Here is a 21965-nt window from a genome sequence, read left to right on the forward strand (position 1 = left end):
TTCATACTTCCTTAAAGAATGCATGATTTGTTTTATTTCAAAAATATTTTTGTCTTAATAACGATCTCTCCCTTTCCATTTTCCTGTCTGCATTCTATGCCTTACAAATAATTAAGATATAAACTGAAAACTTCTGGGTCACGATTTTTTCCCCCATTATGTAGAGTACCCCATACTATAAACAAAATCTCCTCCAAGGTCATCCAATAGATGGCACTCTTTCATTAGACCAAAGAATCTGGAGCAGTGTGTTTCAAGCTATCTCAGAAAAAATAAGCAATTTAAGACAAAGACATTTTTCCTTTGTTCTTTTGTTGACCATATTCTAAGAAATATATACATATATAGGTGTACATTTAAATATTTGTCCTTTAGCAGAGATATACAGTTGGCTGATTTGTTGTTGGTGGTGTTGTTTTAACAAAAAGCTTTAGGAAAAATACAGCCTCAGATATACAAATGTTTATTGAGTTATGTAGTCCAAGTTTAATGAGGTACAGAATTACATTTCAGAATAAACATGTATCAATGAAGAATGGTTTATTTTCAAAAGGGAAACCTATTAGTAAAGGTTGTACAAATAATTCAAATCTTAAAAAGAAAGAAAAAGCTGAGGCACCTTGCTGGAAAAGCATCAAAGGCAAAATTAAGAAGGTCACGTTTTCATAGATGGTAAAGTTTATCAAACATCATCCTTTTAATAATCCTGCTTTATTCTGGAAGAATGATGTGTAAATTAGGCTTCAATTAATTCAGAGCAAAGGGATAGGAATCATATAAAACCAATATTGTCATAACAAAAATTTGCTCACTAGTCTTTATAAATAGCTTACATATTTTAAATCAATCGTAACTGCCCTGATGAGCTGAATATAAATTAAAGTATTCAGTCAACAATTAGGAATATTTGGAACAATCAAACTGGCTCTCCTGTTCAATAAAAATGCAGTGCTAAAAGCATTTTATGCTGTAACAATTGTTTTCAAGAAACACCTAAAAATTAATATATGTTTAGGAGAGAGACTATATTAAATGCAGCACTAGATAAGAGTTTTAATGAAAATATCAATGTATTTAGTTTAGAAAGGCTATGTTTTTCAGGCTGCAGCGCAAAATTGAGAAGAAAGATTCACTGCAATTATTAAATTTTAAAAATGTAATACAATACCAGGGAGGGAGGGGGGACTATTTTAGAATCTCAGAAATACAAGCAAATCAGCTGGTAAATACCTACCCATAATATGAAGAGAGTTAGATCCTTCAGTAAAACTAAATGATTTCTTTTTTCATTCTGAAACACTGAGCTTGGCATAAGGAATATTCCATGCCATAAAATATTGTGAAAAAAAATTATTATTTCTACTAGATAGAATCTACATATTTCAGGCCAGTTTGAAGATTGCCTTTTGGGGGGGAGGGTGGCAAAATGTAAATGTTCAAGTACTTAAAATTATAAATGCAGGCCCCTGCTGCTAATCTTTATAACTCCCAAATGCAGGTGGCTTAACAAACTATTCCATTTCTTCAGAGTAGCTGATACGTCTGTGAATGCTGCTTTCTGACTTGCTGGTCCGAGATAAAGCTAATTTGAAGTACTGCCTGCTTTTTTCCCCCCCTACAGAACAAACCCATGGATATAAATATCCAGGTTTGTACATTTTCTAGGGAATTTGCCCTTTCCTACCGATAAAGCCTATTTATGTTTCCCAATTCTCTGAAGAACGTCTTCTAATTCATAGTGTGCTGGTTGAAAAGGGTTAAATTATTTTAAGTTTACCTATGCCTTGGACTTGAGCCTCTGCTGATCCCAAGCCAGAGGCGTGAGCAGCTGCATGCTTTATTTACAATCCCTTTGTCAGACTTACAACTGCCTCAGGCTATAACATAGTGTACCTAATGTTCAAACTGGCAGGTAATCTTATGTCAAACATACTTCTTTGATTTAAAGTGATCAATAGATTCTTGTAAAGAGGTAATTTCTCTGATGTTTCCACCTTGCCTTTCTTACAGGTGATTCACACAAAAGCCTGCTTATATGATGTACAAACAATAAACAGAAAGCTATAATCATGTTTTTTCAGATGTTTCCGGTGCACAACGATTTTGGATCAATACCCTGTGTAATACAATTATCTGCAATGATCTGGTTGTATTGAAAAAGAATTTGCAGCAAACCTCTAGGGGGTTTTATCCAGAAACATGTGTCTAGCAATGTTGTGAATAGTGGAAGAGAAAATTAAGGGTTTGACACAAGCTGTCCATTACGTTCCAAATGACTTCATTAATATTTTATTTGCTAAAAATCATATCTTTCAAAACTTTACTATAGGGGAGGATCTGTTATGCTAAAGGATGATAATGAGGCCGTGTCCTTTCGGTATTGACTGTTTCCTGAAAAACACCTCTTAACATAGAAGCTAGATGCCAGGCCTTTACATCCCAGGCAAAACCTATAGGAAGGAAATTATTGGCTGTGCCTGAATGAATGCTTGACAAAATGAAATGGGAAATTCTGTTTGTCTTCTGAATCTGTGGGGCTCCTATGCATGTGAGAACAGCTCTTTGTCTTCAAAAGGACTCAAGCCATCAGTTTTTGAGCCACCACCTTTCTATACTGACAGTTGAGTAACATAAAGACAATTTTAACCATCACGCCTGCTAAACATTATGTATTTGATAAGTGTGTGTATGCACACATTTTATCTGATTTATAAATTCTGCAATAAGCAAGTGTGCAAAGCACTGTAAGCTGAAATGCCTCCCCTCCCAATATATATTTTTCACACTATCCAGTGGCGTGCAGAAACAAAGGAACCACAGTTGTGTTTATTTCTGTTTGATAAAGCTGCTTTCTCCAGCTCTAAATTCCCCCTAAAGCCAGACAGGGAACCTTTTGTGTTCATTTGATTACAGCAATCTTTTGTCCATATGATTGATATTTCTATTCTATTACATAGTGCTAAATTCACGGTGCAGTAATATTACTATTTTCATATGTTATTACCTCGTCCCTTTGCATTGCTCCCCTGTACATCTTGCAGTTCCTGTTTTACCTGCTGAATCTCAGTTCCAAATCGGACGGCATTTTCTCTTCTGTTCTCTCTCTGTCTGGATACTTTCAGCTTCTTATCCATATTGTCAAAGATCTCCATCTCAGACATTTTAGCTTTGATATTGTCTATTGCCTGCAGAAGAGCTGGGTCTCTTGGAAGCTCAATTCTTTTGCATATTGCCTGTGAAAACAAAAAAACATTCTAAGAATATCTATACGGATATTTTTCTTTCAATTTGCAGCCTACTATTTCCATCAATAGGATAAAAAATGTATACCCTTTCTCATTAACAAAAAGGTCATGTTCTGACTTGTCCTATATGATCAAAAGTTCTACATACTTTATATTAGCCCCCACCCCCAAAGTTTGTGAAGGGAAAATTTTGCAATGAATGATTAATGTACCTTTTGCAACCTTCTGCAACTCATATCCAGCTATTAAGAAGGTAACTGAATTTGTAAAAAGAGATCTCAGGAGCTAAGACAAACTTCTATCATCTTAGTTTCCCCCTAATTAAAATGTTTTATTTAAATATAAAGAAATATCCCTGCATTGTAACTGTTACAAGATGCAAAGTATATAATTTCAGACTTTTGTTGTCCTTCAACTAGCAATATTCTTATTATGCTTATATATCAGCACTGCCATTTTAAAGTATCTTTAGCCTGTGAATATTCAGTTTACTTGTGAATATCGAAAGGCAAATAAATAAACAGTTCTGAGGGATTGAAAACTTCGTGAAAAAATTAATTTTCATATCACCCAGAAGAGGAAATTCACAAGCATCTGTGCTACATTGGCTTAGTGCCACACCTTGATTCTCTATCATGCTCCATCATGTTTCTTTTAATCTGAATATTTAGTACTCTTTCATGTCTTAATTACAGCAAATTGCACACAGTTGGCACCATTTCTTGAAATTAATCCCAGAGTACTTTGTTTCTGTCAAGCACACAGAAAGCCTTGGAGAATAATAGTAAATGTTATTGCAGATCTAAATTTAAATGACTGTCTATGTATTTAACTTAAGCCTTTAATTATTCGTGCTGCACTGTTTTTGGTTCATATATTAAACATTTTTCATTGAGAAGGTAAAATTGCATGAGACAGTTTAAAACCTGCAGATATGTTTGGATGTAAAGTTAACCTGACAATAATTATTTGTGTTAACGTATTTTTTCAGGTGTGTAAAAATTGGACAGTATATACTATGCTGTCAAGATTTCATTTCCCTTTTCATCATCGGTGATTATTTTCTTTAAAAAAAAAACACCAAATAGGTCAATATTATTTTTAGAAATATAACTGCTTTGTACTTGTGTGTGTGTGTGTGTGTATTCTTACACGGGGAATGTAAAATATGTATTTCTGTATCTAGCATGTTTCTGTAAAATGTGCAGGGCATGCCTGCAGACAGTCTGAGAAAATACAGGTTTTGTCATGGTAGCTTTTGGACTTGGTTTATTTAATCACTGTTAGAAGAGCTGCTTTAACCAAATGGAAATATATAGAATGGCCCCTAAGCTTCTGCCACCTGCTTCACATGTTTTTGTTTTGTTTTTTGTTTTTGCAATAGGTAAGGATATTCTATATAAAATAATGTATTTTTCCTCTCCCATCTATGTTGAACAGATAGCTTTTGTATGACTATTGCATAAAAAGCTCTCAGTCTCAGTACGTTTTTATAGAAGAAAAATGACTTCACGTTGGTCTCTGATATTGTGCACAGTCACAGTTAAAATGGGAAATGCAGTTTCTAAAATCTTTGAAATCATTTATATGGCTGTATTCATTTTTGGATGGAGGAAGATAGATGTGTGATTGTAAATGCCTACATTCTGAGTTAGTAGACAGCACCAAATGTGTAATAAAATAGTGTAGATTTTTGTTTTCTTCCTGCTTTTGGAATTCACATACATGCATGCACATGAACATACACAGAGAGAATATAGATACATTAAATGGTGCAAATCCCGGCTTCTTATCCTTTTGCTTGCACTTTAAAAAGAATTGCTGTTTTGCTCATTTTCCTCATTGTAAGAACATGGTTGATCTTTCTTACTACAAAGTTTCTTGGCACCTGCAAAGTCCATTTCAGGCTGTGGTATCTGCCATCCTAGATGACGACATCCCCTTTTCTATTTCTGGCAGAAGCTCCTGCCTTTAGATTCGGTGCTTGCAAAGGGCTTCCCCAGATTTTCTCTCAGTAAGCTGTTTGTTTTGACGACAATGTATTTTAGGTGTTCAGGTTTTTGGTCCTGTCATTTCTGGTTCTCAGACTTCCACTCGAGAAGCATTATAAGGCCTGTTCATTTTTTTTCAAATAGCTTTTTAGCATCTATAGTAAGAGAGAATGCAATTAAATTTTATTCCATCGTCACTGAAGAACGTTAATACAATTTTGGAAGTTGAACAAATCAGTACCTCTTCTGAAGTACAGTTTCCAAAAAAGCCCAGATATATGCTCTTCTGCAAGTTTCACTTCAGCAATGTAGAGCTTTGCTTCTGGAGTAGGAAATGACCCTGGAAAATCTGCCTTGCTTTTAACAGCTGTCTCGCAAAAAGAAAGGCACAGAGCCAAAGCACATGTGATACACAAGATTTGTAATTGCAAGGAGGTTTTTTCCCAACTTTAAAACAGTTACAGGATCTAGCAAATCAATGGCATTAGTGAAGAAAGTGCTTAACCCTTTTCCCTGTGTCATTTCCTCAGACTAAATGTAGATAGAGGCAGAAGAAATGCTTCTGTTTGATTGAGGCTGTTTCCAGACAAGATTATTATTGCACCAGCGCTCTAGGTACTTTGCAGATATTTGGCAGGAGAAGGTTCAGATAACATCTACTCCATGTAACTCACCTCTGTTTTCTTACCAGTTAAGAAAGAATGCTTCACAATGGGTATTGATTAATATTGCTAAGAGTTGTCAGTCTGGAGTTACTTCTAGAGTGGAAAACTTTTTCCCCACTGTAAATCTACTGGCAGCTTCAATAGCTAATTTAGGTTTTGGAAACAGTGCAAAAAGATTGGACTAAACACTCTTCTTCCAACATTGTTGCTACAATCAAATCAGAGTCTTAAAAAATGTCAATGAGAAGGAAAAAAAATCGTCTTGTGAGAGTCAGTTACAAATCACCTCTGTCCTATGAGTTCATCTAGTGCCCAACGATTTATTCTATGCATGCAGATTCTGGCAATTGCAAAGTTAAGGTTCTATTATCATCATAGAGATAGATAGATAGAGATTTGCACTAAGAAAGCGTTTCCTTTTGCAAAAATGGAGCTCACGTAGAATAATTTTTATCTACAATGTTCTTGTCATTTGTTAATATTATTCTTGTTTCTTTCAGTTCATCTTATCAGCTATCTGAATTTGGGCAACAGCCAGATAGGTCCTTTCTACCAACTGAGTTATCAGCTAACAGAGGCCAGATATCTGAATCCACATTTACAAAACTGAGACACAGATGGTGAATGTTAAACCATTAATTTGTCAGTGTGCATTTCTTGTGTTCATTTTCACTTGCATACAGTGGAATCCCACACTGGTAGACTAGGAACATATTATACTTTAGATATCATAAATGAAACACAAGGAAAGAAGCAGCTGTATTTAAAAAAAGAAAAACCACCTTTAGTTAAGAAAAGCCTTATGGACCAGACAAAAATTTGTGTAGCATCCTGATTCTCACAGTGGCCTACCACATGCCAGTCAGAAGTAGGATTTAAGCCTAACAGTCCCTGATGGCCAAACAGCCCATGAATTTGTCTAATCATTATTTAAATCTAAGTTGGTTATCATCCTTAGTTGTTCCTACAGAATGCAAGCACAAGAAGTCATTCTTATACTGTGAAAATGCAACACATGAGGACATAGTTGTCCAGGAGAAGCCACAATAATGCTGTGTGTGTCATGTAATTGCATAAATGATGCAAATTAAATAATTTGTGTACGTTGCATGATGCATGTGACATCTCTTCCCCCCTTTCCCCTCCTGCAGAGTTCTGGAGAAAAGCAACTAACTTTGCCCCCCTTTATCCTTCTTCTAGACATCCTACATACCGTACATAGTAGATGAACAACGGAATGTTCTGATTCGTCAGGATTCTCAGGGGAAACTAGATACTGAATAGAATGCATGGGATCCCCTTCACTACCAGATTATTTTATTTATTTATTTAATCTATTCTGTTTTAATTCATCCGATTCATTTAAGTCACCCTCACCTAGCTTTTGAAAATGAAAATTATATGGATGCTGCAGTTACATAGATGATTAATGACAACAATCTGGAGTTGTTTAAAAACAAATCCACTGCAAGAATGACTTTTATATTTTAAAAAGGGAAGGGATAAAAACAAAGATTATCCTTTATTCACCCCACATGTTACGGTCTTATCCAAAGATATCTTGGAAATTCAAATAGTGCAAATAAAACATTGGCTGGGGCTAGGTGCTAAAATCATATTATACCAGTATTGTAACATTTTCACTAGTTTCCACTATACTTCTGAGTCCAGTCCAAAGTGCTGGTACTAAACAAGTACCAAATGGCTGTCCATCATAGAAGACTCAATTCTGTTTAGCTTCCAAGATCAGTTAAGGTTGGCCAGGTCCTGCCACCGATGCACACATACACACACATACAACATACACATGTACATTTATTAAGATAAAGGAACAATAATTAACCAAACAATTTGTTTATTTTTCTAGGTTTTCCTGCACCAAATGTTGAGCTGGTGATAAATGGTAATAACAGCAGTGCTCTTTCACAGTGAAAAGCAAAACAGACTACAGAAAGAAAAAAAAATGCTCTTACTTGGTGTGCAAAGATTAATGGATTTTCTGCCCTCTGACAAGGTTTGTTAACAAGCCAAAGACATGTGTATGGGGAAGACTTCAAGACACTGTAAATAAAAAGATCAATGTGGAAATCAAGTTCCTTTCCAAAGATGTTAAGTTCTCTCTAAGGGCATTCTGCAAGGACCACCAATACAGTTAATTTCAGAATTTTGTTGCGGCTGGCTCTTTCACACTTTTCCCCCCTTTCCATAATATACAAGTGATGTTGCTTTTTTATGTTAAAACGTACATTGAATAATATGCTTGTGTATACCTAATAAACATAAACACAATGACTCTGAGTTTGCTCTTCTTTACTCTTCTGTGTCTTTGTACATCTGCAACCCATGTGTACAAATAGGAGCCTAGTAATTACTTAAGAATAAGTATCCCAACTGGGACACCCGCTCAGAAGCAGATCCATCGCTGTGACATGGTGTTTTATTCAGCAGAAACAAATGTAACTGTCTTACGAGGAATCAAGGAAAGGAGTGAATACCACTCTACCCTCGCTTCCTGCCTGCCAATCTGTTGCCACAGGGCAGTAGACCTGCTGCAGCATTCCAGCTGAGTGATAGAACTGCTTAGCAAGACAATATAGGATCACTCAATAAGACAATTAAAGTCAGTACATAGTCAGAAAGATAACTACATTTGTGAATAGTGCATAAATCTTTCCTGAGGTTTTTCAGTTTGTTTCTTGACTGGATCTAAGCAAATAGATGGAGTCTCATCTCCTCAACTTGATCTTCAGTGAAGTTATGGTGGCCCAAGCATTAATCTTTCCTTTGTATGCCTTCTGGAATAATTCATTATTAAGAGGGAGTCCCTAAAAGATATGTCTGATTTCTGCTCTGCATCTTCTTTGTTGGGTAAATCGATCCTACTTTATTTGCAGCATCAGCAGGAATCCTGGTCTTTTATGCCAGCCTTCTCAGCTGGGCTTTCTCAGATGTGTATTCTTCAACTTGTGGAATTTTCAGCAAAGTCCATGTTCCTAGGAGTTAAAGTTCACACATTTGAGGAGTACTCAGACTGGGAAAGGCTATTTTAAATTTGCGGCTGATATGTGTTTCTATTGAACTCACTTTTTCTTCATGTCTTAGATTATTTTTATCGTAAGACTCTTTGGAACTCCTTGCAAACTAAGGAATATGGGAAAAAAATCAATGACAAAATAGTGTCCTCTGGACTACTGTTGGGTTTTTGCTAATCCTGTCTAATTTATCCTTTGGTTAATTTTAGAAGACCATCCTGCACACATAGAGGATGTTGGCAAACCCGCAGTGGGTGTATGTAGGTATATAGATACCATTGGAGAAAAAGACAGATTTCACCTGAACAATAAAAGATTCATTTGTTGGGCTATGAGAATCAAGCAAAAGATGGACTGCCTCCTCCTTAATCTCCAAGATGCTACAAGTCTCATATTCCATTACTTCCTGCCTACTAAGAATCATCAGATACTGATTGTCTAAACTTTTCAGGTGCATTCTGACATTTTCAGATTAGTTTTTACAATCTTGTCAAGACAAAGAGCCTCTGCCTTAGCTTTTCTGAATGAGCCTCAGGATTTTTTTTCTTCCCATTTTAGTCCATCATATCTGATACCCTTCCTTCCCACCCCCTCAAATTAAAAAAAAAAATCAAAACAAAAAGTTTATAACCATCATCCAGGCTTTCCTATATATATATATACATACTAAGCACAAAAGAGCCAGACCAAAGAACTTTGCATGATTGGTAGTCAAGAAGCAACACGAATTAAAACAAAAAAAAAGTAAGTTTAAAAAGAACCAAAATAAAAAAGAAACAGAGGTTATCATAAGTTTCTGACACCCATGATAGCAATTTTAAATTTCCTGTTGTAAGAACCTGAGACATTTGGCCACTTTATACAATGCAACTTGCTGTTTCAGAAACAAACATTTAAAAAGAACTTGTTTTACATTCTTTTTATCCTTTCCCATTTGCTTTTTTGCTTCTGGCTTGTTTTGATTGTCTTGCCTTGCAAGTCATCACAAAATCCACTGATTCGTTCCAAGGCCAAAGGAGGTATGACATGCCAGGCCTGCAATGGAAGATTTCCACAGATATTGAATATTAACCATAGTTGTTCAGACTGGTGTTATGATGCTTGGCAAGAGGGCATGCCTAGTGCTTGTCTCTTCACAGAGGTCCCTCCCCCCAATCAAAAATACTGCCTTGCCTTGCCCTTAAAGCTCTACAGAGGCAAATTTACAGGTAACAATAGAGCATTTGCAGGTTTTCCTCTGTGAGCAAATAGCAGTTTCAGGCAAATAATTCAGTATCAAACTAGTTGTGACACCATCATCTGCTGCAGTGGGTATGGTCTGGATTGAAGAATAGGAAAAGTTTGATCCTTTGCCTCTTGTCCTTGATCCTATCCAAACTGAGCCCCCTACACTTATCATTTATAATGAGGGAAAACTCTCATGTCTGCTCTCTATCAAATTCAATTTTAATTTTAATTCCTATTCGGAACCCTGACTCTTTTTCTTCTTTATTCATCCTTGCTTATTGTGGCCATCAGCTCCTTATATTGGTATAAGGTTAGAATCTGTTGTCCAGTCTTTATTCTGGATATTAAAAGTATTGTAATGTCATCATAACACTCAGAACAACTCAAGTGATATTAGATTTGGGGAGAACGTTAATGAATAGTCAATTGCAGTTCTGCAATGATACAACTAGCTCATTTGTGACACTGAATAATTGAACAGGTGCTCTCTTTAGTATTACTGCAGCTAAGAGCCCCATTTTGCTGAGTCTAGATGTCTGTCTCAAATCTTCTGTTGTGATGTCAGCATTAGGCCTAGACGAGGACTGTGTAATATGCATTTGCGTCAAGCAAATCTCCCCAGCTTCGTATGGCATTGTATAGAAGCAAGTCTTTAGCTGCACACTGTATTGAGTAGAGTAGGCTGAGCTGGTGGGTTTTTCTGTATGACTGAAGTGTTCCATGTGGACCTGAAGAAAGCAAAAGAGGGGCCACCACAAAATGAGGAGGTGGTTCCAAGTAGAAAGGTAGCAAAAATGTTCTTGGATAAGCAAGGACCCTTTGGATAGTGCAGGATGGTTGAGTTGGGATCAATGGTGAAGCATAGCTTCCCTTTTATGTTTACTACCAAACTAATAGCAGAGGGGAATGAAATCAAATATCATTTACAGATATTAAAACAATGAAATAAAAAAAATGCCACCAGAAAACATCAGTTTTTACAATAATATGGACCACAAACTTTGTTATACTGAATCTTCTACTGTTATAGAGTAGTTAAGTAAGCTGTTCCACTGTAACTAAGTTTGTCGTTAATTATGACAGCACCCATCAATACTCAATATACATTTAGCTACAATAATTTTTTTCTAGGGTCAATCTGGGTAATGGCCTGAGAAAAAGTACTAGAAGAGTATTATGGGAAACAACCCAGACTGGTTGTTTCTGCAAAAGGTCTCTTCCTGAATCTATCCTTGAGAACGGCTGATAGTAAGATATCAAACATTAGTATGAAAGCCTTGCAGTAATTAGTGAGCAGCAAGATGTTTAACATATCTAATGGGGTTATAATGGTTCAATAGTTTCCTATGTCTATCCTTTTGGAAATTCTGCTAGGTTGTTGGGGGTCCTGTGTTCAGAATTGTTTGCTTAAGCTTTGCCATGACTTGTTTATAACCCAAACCCAACAGCACTTCAGAGGACTATCCACAACCTCAGCCAGTAACTGAAGGTGCTAGTCCATATTCAGGTCTCTCTTTAATAATTCCTGGTTCTATGAGCAGTTCCAGATTAGGGATGCACTAAGGAAGCTGAAAAAGTGTTTTTCTAAAAGCTTGGACTAACTGCTTCAAATTTAGTAGAATCAATGCATGGGCTTAGCTGGACCCCATAGGAATTTGCATCAGTGCCTTGGCCTCAGATAACTTTAGAGTTGCAGGGAGATATCTTGAAGGAGAAGAAGGAAGTGCTAACCAATTATCTCTTTTGAAAGAAATAAAAAGCCATTTTATTTCCCTCTAGATTGTAACACAAAACCACCAGCCCCTAGAAGAGTGAAAGACTTCAGTTCTCTTTGCTGAAGAAAGGACTGTAGATTTCAAGTGGTCTCCAGTTGTTTGTTTCTATTCTTATGGTGTCATATCTGTCATTCTTTCCAATCATGATGCCCTCCAGCTGTATTTGGAAACTGTAATTCCAATACATCTGGAGAGATGAAGTTGGATGAAGTCTGATGTATGTTTTCTTAAACCATGGTCCTATGGAATGGAATAAAGAATGCAATGAACAGTTCCTTGATAATCAATAAGGCTTTTTTCTGCTACATTTCTATTATGCATTTTTATTTTACCTCTTCAAAATTGTTGGAGGCAGAAAAAAATCTCAACTGCTCTAATGCTATCATGAGAAATAAAACAGTACAGCTGCAGCATCAGTTAAAACAGATGAGCAAAGTATTGTTAGGGCAAAAAATTGGTAAAAAAACAAATTTAAGAATCAACACGTTGGTTTGTTCACACAACACACTTAACTCAGTTACTGTCTTAACTCATTTTGGGGGTTTTCACAATTCAGTGAATCATAAATGAACCAAATGGATTGGACTCAGATAATATATTCAGCCATAAAAAAAAAAATCCAAGATTAAAATTAACCTAGTTTAATACGTTGCTTGTATGTGACTGCTAGATCTTTGATCTGATTATGCATGTTGTACAATTCCAGCCACACAGTGAAATCTGGACTCTGAGTGGGCATCAGAAAGAACATGCTATAGCAAGGATGCAAACATCTGATCTGAAGCAGGGATATTTAAAGGAGAAAAGTACTCTCTGGATTATTTTGGTGAAGGTTTGTACTTGAGCAGCTAATCTCTGAGACAGCCAGACATGACTTCAGATACTGCATTTTGAACTTGTTAAAGTATACGTACCCACTTTATTTCCGTCATCCACATAAATTTTTCCTTTTGTATCCTATCTTTTATACATGCAGAAAAGGACTGCCTTGGTTATGCTGATTGTATGTAAACCATTCTGAAAATGTTTCAGGTAGGCACAAAGTAAAAAGCAGCAGTATGCTGAAGAATTCTCTTACGTTATTTCCAACAATTGTCATAAATTGGATGAAAGAGAAACTGTGTTTCCTTTTATTCCCAATGAGAATATTCCAAAGACTCACCAGAAAAGTATCTTTTGGGAAAGACCAAAGTATAGGATTTCTGGGAGGATGTTCCATTCACTGGGTTCACCAGAGAAAAGCTACTTGGCATTTATTAATACCAAGTAAAGTACTAAATTAATATTAATATTTAAAAATATGCAGTGGTACTTGTATGACTTTTTAAAAAGTTTCTACTAGCTGATATAACGAAGCTGCTTTTTATTACATTGTTGAACTGAGTTATGTACTTTCTGAACAAATTAACATCCACAGAAGTGTACTTTGCATCCGGAAAGAATGGGCTTTTCTTCAATAGGTTGCTTAATCTTCCAGATTGGGAAGACAATTCTGCTTCATAACTCAGGATTCAGGAAGCCTAGCTGTTTCCCAAATATCATCCTCTCTAGGATTCCAAGATGTACCCAGATTGCAACTTCTTAGTCCTGCCTTTTTTGACAATGTTATTGTACTGTTCAATCTACAGGAAAATGGCCACATTAATATAGCTTAATTAGCAGAACTGCAAAATAAGGAAGACCACATCAAACAAGAAAAGTCTCCTGTGGAGCTAATAAGCATGATTTTGGAGCGGGGGTGAGGGGTGGGGGTGGGGAGATGCCAATTAAACAATTTACTACTATGTATATTTTCCTACTGTATTACCAGAAGCTGGTCATTTGGTGCTTATTCTAATAGAGCTATTTATCATGTGAATACATTAAATCTAGGAATTTTAACTTATACTTGAAGTATTACCAGGATGTTATATAAAGGGACAAGAAGTTCAGTGTATTAAAATAGTAATATCTGTGGACCTTTAAACTGAATGATTCTACTACCTTTGAAAAATGTCAACTTTTATAGTCAGTTGGGATCAAAAGGCTTTTCTCTGATTCAGCTATTCGCAAGATTTTTTCTTTACTTCTTTTAGCATGCTCTTACGTAAGGATCAACATGATAGGGTGCTCGTGTTTTTTGTGCTAAGCAGTATCATAAATGCAGTAAAGGCAGGATGGAGGCCGCCTTGGGATCTCTAGCTAAAGAGGGTCCTGGCCAGGCCTTAATACTTTAAGAAAACCCAGACCTGATGGTGATCTTCTGCAGGGCTGATGTAAGCCAATAGAGCAGCGTTTCTCAACCTCAGCAACTTTAAGATGTGCAGACTTCAACTCCCACAATTCCCCAGCCAGATATGCTGGCTGGGGAATTGTGGGAGTTGAAGTCCACACATCTTAAAGTTGCTGAGGTTGAGAAATGCTGCTATAGAGGAATCTCAGGCAACATGATGGGTGAGTGCAGATGGCAGACAGAAGCAGGATGCAGGGAGCCCAGCAACCAGATTCAGTACATACAGCCTCAGTACATACTCAGTACAATCCTAACTCTTTGCTGTCCAGATGTTTGCAGCCAAGATCTGGTAGCCCCAATCAATTGTATTGACTTTACTACTGTGTTTCATATCTTGTATTTTATCATTGTAAGCCACCGCAAATGCTTATAGAAACAGAAAAGTGGGGGGAAACTATTTTATTTTTATTAATTTGTGAAAGGATGTTTTCTGCCTCTAGGGGTACTGCCAAGAGAAAGGGTCTTTAAGTTTGTGCACTGTCTTGTTTGTGTTTGATGACATTGGAGGTTCCTATCCTTCCCTACCAGGCTGACTAGACACAAGAGAGCTAAGGGAGGGAATCAAGGGGACAGTAGTCTATGTTGTATCAATAATGCGGGCTGGAAGGCTGATTCCCTGTTTGCTGAGAAGGACAGAACAAATCTGGAGGTCTTGGAAGAAATGCCTTCTCTTTTATCTGTGTCTTAGCTCAAGAGAAACATAAAAGAAAAATGGAAAGAAAATATGATATACATTACATGCCTCTCTATATTGCTTTTCTGTTTTTTGAAGAAACAAAGCAAGACCAAAAATGACAAAAATTACAGACCTAAATAAATCAGGGAGAAAACAAAAAATAAAGGAAGAATTTTTGGAGTATACCTACTGTGCATAGATATGAATATGAATAAAATATTAAGATAAAAATACATTTTCAACATCCACAATCAATATTTCTCTTTAGAATGATAATTGTACCAACAAACGCAATTGCTTAGGAAAACACAGCTAAAGCAAGGTGACTAGATTTAAATAAATGTATTCTTCGGTATAGGGCTTTCAACACTCTTTTTTGTAGTGTTAATGTTTCAGCCAAAGCTATTTGCCATGCTTTTAAATTCTACTGATCCAGTGAAAAGGCTATTTTAGATTTCTGTTGTTTTGCAAAACTGGGTTTGTTGGTTTACAACAGGAATTGAATCAATTTCTTACACTATATTTTCCTTGACTAAAAGATAAAGAGTTCTAAATTCAGTATATGAAACTGTATTATCAGTACTATATTTTATTACTATGTCAATTATAGTGGAATTTTAATTAAGCTGATATATTGTAACAAAATCAACCACTTTCAAATTTAACATACCAAACATGGTTATTTAATGAGCAGATCAAGTTATACATGGCACATTTTAATTCTCCTAATTTAATTAAGTCAATTTAGTTTGGCATAACATTGTTTAAAAAATAAATAGTATTTCACTTAAAAAGTTGTTTTGTTTTTTGTTTTGATGGGGGGAATGTTGGAAAGAAAGAAAGAAAGAAAGAAAGAAAGAAAGAAAGAAAGAAAGAAAGAAAGAAAGAAAGAAAGAAAGAAAGAAAGAAAGAGGATACTTATTTTTTCCAGACTTCAAAATCTCTGGAAATTTTACAGCTGCAGAAATCCTTGGAGAGCATTGGTCATGATGATGCAAAGCAGATGTATGCTGAGTTCTAATTTTGACTGTGGAATAGAACTCACTAACCTTACACATCAAGTTCTGAGGACAAAATAACTTCCAATGAATCTTTATTACAGACCCTCTAGCAACTCTCATCAAAAGGTACTGAACCACCCCTACAGTTCATCATCTATGGGGTGAAGTCTACAGGCAGTTGGAAGGGCCAGTAAGCAATCATGCAGAAATCAAGGTTCAGAGCACCCAACAAGTAGAGGCAAGTGTGTAGTCTGATCAGGGAAATGACTTCAAATGTATCAAAAAGGCAGTAGAAGACCAATTTGCAAAACAGCTATTCTATTAGATCAGCCAACCCGCTCAGAGCACATGTTTTTGCTAGGCAAAACAGTTGCAGTACCTTGCTGTGACCATTGTGTCCATGTCAAGGGAGTACATGAGGAGTGGGACAACATAATTGCTCAGTCATGGCCACCATATTGATGTTTTTGACTCCCAGTCCAGATACCCTTGATGTAGGAACCATAAATCCTGGGGCTGAGGATGCCTCTGTGACACAGTCATCAATATCCTGCTCTGCTTATTTTGGTCTATATTATAAATTGGGGATTTTTTACAGGAAAATTGGGATATACATCTTTTAAATAATTAAAGGCCATATTAACAAGGTCTCCATTTAAAATTACACTATTCATTAGTTGCTAATGTCTGATGACAGAGAGCTACATGCCTAAGATTTAGGCTTTGGGTATAACTTAAGATTCCCCTTAGAAATTCAGGCATCTGATGAACTAGTGCTTGCACTTAAATGCCATCAGTGTTATATGTTTCAGAGGGTGAATATTCAATTATATTCTACTGATTGTAAAATATGAGGAGCATCATCAAAATACGACATGGCAAGGATAACTATAATAAGCTGCTGTTTGCATGCATGGTATTCCAGGATGGTAACTAGCTTTGCAAGGGAGCCAAAGGTATGATAGTGAAAAGGACAAGAAGGAGAGGACTTTCCAGGGGAATACAATATTCAGTAAATCCATCCAATATGTGTTGTTATATAGAAGGTAACAAGAAACCCACAGCAGAGGCAGCTGGTTTTGAATTATAAACATGGGCAGTGATTATAGCTACTATGGTAGTATAGTCTTCAAAGGAGTTGGAAAACTCTACTTCCAAGGGATCAAATGCAAACTGCACCAAATGGGGGATTTAGGATGTATTAGCTGGGTCAGTCAGGTGAATCACCCAGCATATGCTAAAGTAGATTATGAAGTTGTAAAGCACCCCAGTCTCTTCCAATAGCATAAACTAGTCAAGTACATAGTATGACTCCACCTACAGTATTCTTCCCAAGCCTATTTTTAAAGTTAATTTCACATTAAGGCTGATGTTTGCAAACTATGTATATCTGGCAAGATCAGTATGGCTGCCATAGTCCACATCAGCAACTTTAGCACTTAGCAAGTTTGAGTTCTGATCCTAATTGCTCTTTGATCTGAAATCCAAACGTTATTCCAGACTGCAGCACAGAAGCAAGTTCTTACAAAGACTGACAAACTATTTTATTTTATTTTATTTTATTTTATTTTATTTTATTTTATTTTATTTTATTTTATTAGTGAACCATAATTACTGCTGCCCTTTTCTAGGGCAATGGTTCCCAACTTTTTTTGTAATGCAGCCATCTTCATGGAAAGCTTTTGTTGAACACTGAACCTTACAATAAAGTAGAATTAGCTCATTTGTCTGATCTACCTGGGAAGGCTGACATCAATCTTGCAAATCGGAAAGTACAAATCTCCTGCTGTCTCATTTTTACGGCCTGATAAGTTAGGGAGGATCCTTTCTGAGTTTCTTTCTGTGCCCATTCTGCAGCTGCGGGCTCCCCCCCATCCCCTTTTATCTGATCGTTCCCTGGACAGCATCTCTTCCCTTCATCTCTCAGGGTCATTCCCACATACCATTACAGCTAGCTTGCCCTTTGAAGATACCTTTATACATCAGGAGCAAGATAATCCAAAATAATTGGATTGGATTATGTTGAATTATGCTGGTAAATTTGGGGTGAGGTTGAAGTAGCATCAGATTCATTGTTCTAGATAACTAATTATTTAAACTGATTGTTTCATTTGTTAAAATTTGCTTTGATTCTTAGAATTCATATTTTATTAATTGGGGAGACAAATAATTTGCATTTAAAACAACCACCTCAACCAAATCTTTCTTCTTATTGACATTTTGAGATCTTTTAGATTTAAAAAATAAATGAACATATTTTTTGCTATGATAAGTAACCAGAGCAGAAAGTATTACAATAATCTCTTTGAGGTCCCACTGAAGTATATAATACCTGTTTTATATGAATCTTCTGTTCATGCTCTAGTTGCTGGTTCACTTTCTCAGCATGATTTCATCAATCTTTCTGCTCTCTGCTTTTTTCCTATTTCTTTCATTAATTTTTTTTTACTACTATTCACATACTTCACTCTGTAGACATTTATATTACAGTGTATACTTACTTCATTTTCTTGAATTTTTAACAGTTAAAACTTGATTGCATTTGATATGCGGTGCATGCCAAGAAATATGTAGTGCATTTTCAGGTACTAATGAAAATATGTAGTATCAGCTTATTCCAATACACTAATATATTTGATAAATTTACAGAGTGCCATATATATCTACTCCTATATGCAGATTAACATTTTCCAAATTTTCCCTTTATTTAAAAAAACTAATATTGCTATTCCTAGTAATATTATTACCAATAATCATTGCTAATATTATTATTACCAATAATTATTGTTAATAATATTAAATAATAATATATTTATAATGCATTAATTATTGCTAATATCGCTACTATTGATGTAGTTCAGAGATTACTCAGAGTCTGTTTTGCATGCCATGACATTTGACTCAACCATTTCCTTTTTGCCTCCTTGGCATTCATGTCAGTTGCGGAGGACATTTCCAATATCAGACCAAATAGGATTGTCCACAATAAGCTTATGCTACAATAAAGGTGTCAGATAATGTTATAAAATGTTTTTGTTTTTTGGCTGCAACAGACTAACATGGCTGTTCTTTGTGAACTTGGGTTTTATAACAATTGCTATGATGTTTTATTTAAATGGGAATATTTAATGTTTTAAGTTTTATTATACAGTATGTCTCCCAAGAGAAGAATCAGATTGTGGTATAAAAATCAGAGTTTGCTTTTCTTCTAATTATCTCATTATTTTTTACTTTCAACAACGCTTTTTTTAATGGTCAAAACTGAACTGATTACTGACCATGATACACATCTTCAGTCATTCCAGAGTAGACTATGTCAGAATTCATTCTCCCTGGCAAAATGGAAGATGCCAACATTCCTACAGTACCTTCTTTAATTACCCATAGCTAAGATTATACTGAAAAGCTTATTGTTACACAACCTTTGGAGTTTGCTGCACTGAACATGCAACAGATATTAATTTGTCCTGAAAACTTTATTCCTATGAAACAAACATAGCTATATAGAGTGTAAAAGTCCGTCTGGAAACTAAGAATGGTAGGAATGGACACCAAGAATATTTTGGTTTTTTTGCTTCAAGGAACATCGTATTAGCATTTCTTTTCACAAATGAAAGTCAAAATGTATAAGCAGTATTGTTGCTTGAACCTATTTAAAATTAATCTAATTACAAAAATTTTAATTTTCCCCCTTTTGTTAAACACTGCCGATGGTGTTCAGGGAATGAAAATACAACATTTACCCTTCTAAGTATAACAAAAATGAATGAGGATCATCTAAATGTTACACAGTAAATGTTTTTAAAATATTTCATTCAAGATATTTCCTATTCTGCTACTGCTTAAAATAAGTTGATCCTGTTCACTATCTGAAAGTCTTTCTCTCTCTCTTTTAAAGGGATGAAGGAAAGAGGAGAAAAATAAATTCCTCGAAAATACTGGCTGAGTTTAATTGCACTATGGCTGGCACTGATTGTACGTGGGGGAGGGATATCAGACTGGCTGCCATTACACTCAATTTTATTGCTCTTTCCCCCTTCTCATATTATTCTTCCAAGCTGAAATGGAACACAAATCTGAGGAATTAGGGGTGTAAATCATGGTGAAATCTCATGATCTCTGAGCAGCGATGCAGTGCTATGATGCAGTGTTTCTAGGAATTTAAATTTCTGAAAAGCAGTGCGTGTGTCTGAACAGCAAAAACCAATGATCCCACTAGCTTAACTGTAGTCATCACATAGTATCAAGAGGAAGAAAAGTATATGGGTTAGATATGGAAAAAGTACCACACCTAAAGCATTTTCTAAATGACAACAACAACATCAAACAACATCAGCCTATCCCAAGTCCCTGGGAAAGACTTGATAGGTGGATAAAAATGCTAAATCCAGTCTAAACATCTGGTTGACTGTGCAACTAACGATGATGATGATGATGATGATGATGATGATGATGATGATGATGATGCATGTAAAATAGATATGATTCAAATAATGAAATATATAGATGTCCTTATAATTCAAGAAGTTTGTAAACCCATGAAGGAATTGGGTCACCAGCCACAAATCTCCAGCATATTCTTTCCTTTCATCATTAAAATCTCATAAATCTTACTTCAGAGGATGCAATCTTTTTTTAAAAAAATAGTCAATGAACTAAAAATATTGGAGATCTGTTTTTCTTTTTCTTTTCCACAATGTTATCTGGAGTGCTGATGTCATTCTGTGTCCTAAAACTTACATTAAATTATATTTTTACTAGTCTCGCTGTATATGTCTATTCCAAGTATAAGAAAGGGAGTTTTAGACTGCATTACAATTCCCTTGTTTATCTTGTCATAACAAGTCCCAGAAAACTTTATCAGTAGCAAATCTGAACATATCCTGTTTTGATACAAATGAAAGAAGATCTGGACAGATGGTATAGAATTCCTTGGAGTATTCAGAATAAAATAAATGCAATTAAGATTAATATAAACTCCATGGTTGATTTACATTTTGAGAGGCTCTTCCATGTTTATTTCATCACACTATTTTAAATGAATTGTGCAGGATATTGAATATGTTTCTTTGGCAGGGTCATCTTGAGAGGCTCTTATTATGGAAATTACAATTATCTGTTGTGAAAGGTGAATTTAACTTCCCACAATTTCAGGTTCATCATTAGGCATTTATTCTAGTTTTGGTTACTGGCTGGAGCATGGAACTTCAGAATTCAGCTCTTTTTCCAGCTCATCTTGAGATTTATCTAACCCCATTGAAATTATGGTAAATATTGTCATCCATGTTTGTGCAGGGAGTGGTTTCAATACTGCAATAACAGCACTTATTACAAGACAGACAATATGTAGTTAAGCAGTTGGACTAGGGAGATCAAGGAGATCCAGGTTCTAATCTATCCTTAGCCATCAATGCTTACCAGATGACATACCTCAGAGGGCTTGGTGGATTTTGGGGGGGAAAAAATAGGAGAGTATTATGTGTGCCGCCATGAGATCCTCCATGAAAAGGCAGGGTATTAAATAAATAAGTCTGTTTAACATTAGTGGGTAAACTGGGACTTCTCATAATTTTATTGTACTGGATCACATCCATTCTGTTTTTAAAACTTTTGTAGAATTAAGAATCACTGTGATTTATTTTGGAGTGCTTCTTGACAACTTATGCAACTCAAGCACATGTTACTCGAATGATGGAACCTTGATGCTATAACTCCTTCTGAAGTTGCACCACGGTTGGGATAATTTTGGAGGGATCAGTTGAGGCTCCTAAGCCAGTAGTGTATTTTTAGGAAGTTGAAGGAAGTGCATTAAATTGGGATTAATTATTTATACAACCTGAGAAGTAACGAGCTTAAACTTTCGGTCCTGGCTAACCAGTAGAATGGTTTTCTCAACCGCAGTAACTTTAAGATGTATGAACTTCCACTCCCAGAATTCCTCAGCCCATGCATGAATTCTGGGAATTGAAGGCCATACAACTTAAACTTGCTGAGGTTGAGAAACACTGCAGTAGAAGTTTGTTTTAAAGAATGTGAAATTAGTTCCCTTTGATCTTAAACTGAGGTTAATTTTTAAAAAAG

General features: G+C 35.7%; 1 protein-coding gene across 1 annotated transcript in view; it reads right to left on the reverse strand.

Annotated features, from left to right (window-relative positions):
- LOC112542609 (uncharacterized) overlaps positions 1-21965 on the reverse strand; it is a 163643-nt gene that overhangs the window by 18033 nt on the left and 123645 nt on the right. The window contains exons 14-17 of the mRNA XM_088149214.1: positions 7875-7962; positions 5478-5603; positions 5134-5391; positions 3005-3233 (exon numbers count right to left, since the gene is read on the reverse strand). The gene's annotated coding sequence lies outside the window, so the exon portion shown is untranslated. The remainder of the gene's footprint in view (positions 1-3004; positions 3234-5133; positions 5392-5477; positions 5604-7874; positions 7963-21965) is intronic.

The sequence above is a fragment of the Python bivittatus genome, unplaced genomic scaffold (assembly GCF_059951505.1).
Source record: "Python bivittatus isolate LINGU-HERP-01145 unplaced genomic scaffold, Pbiv_v1 ctg000590_np1212, whole genome shotgun sequence".
NCBI lineage: Eukaryota > Metazoa > Chordata > Lepidosauria > Squamata > Pythonidae > Python > Python bivittatus.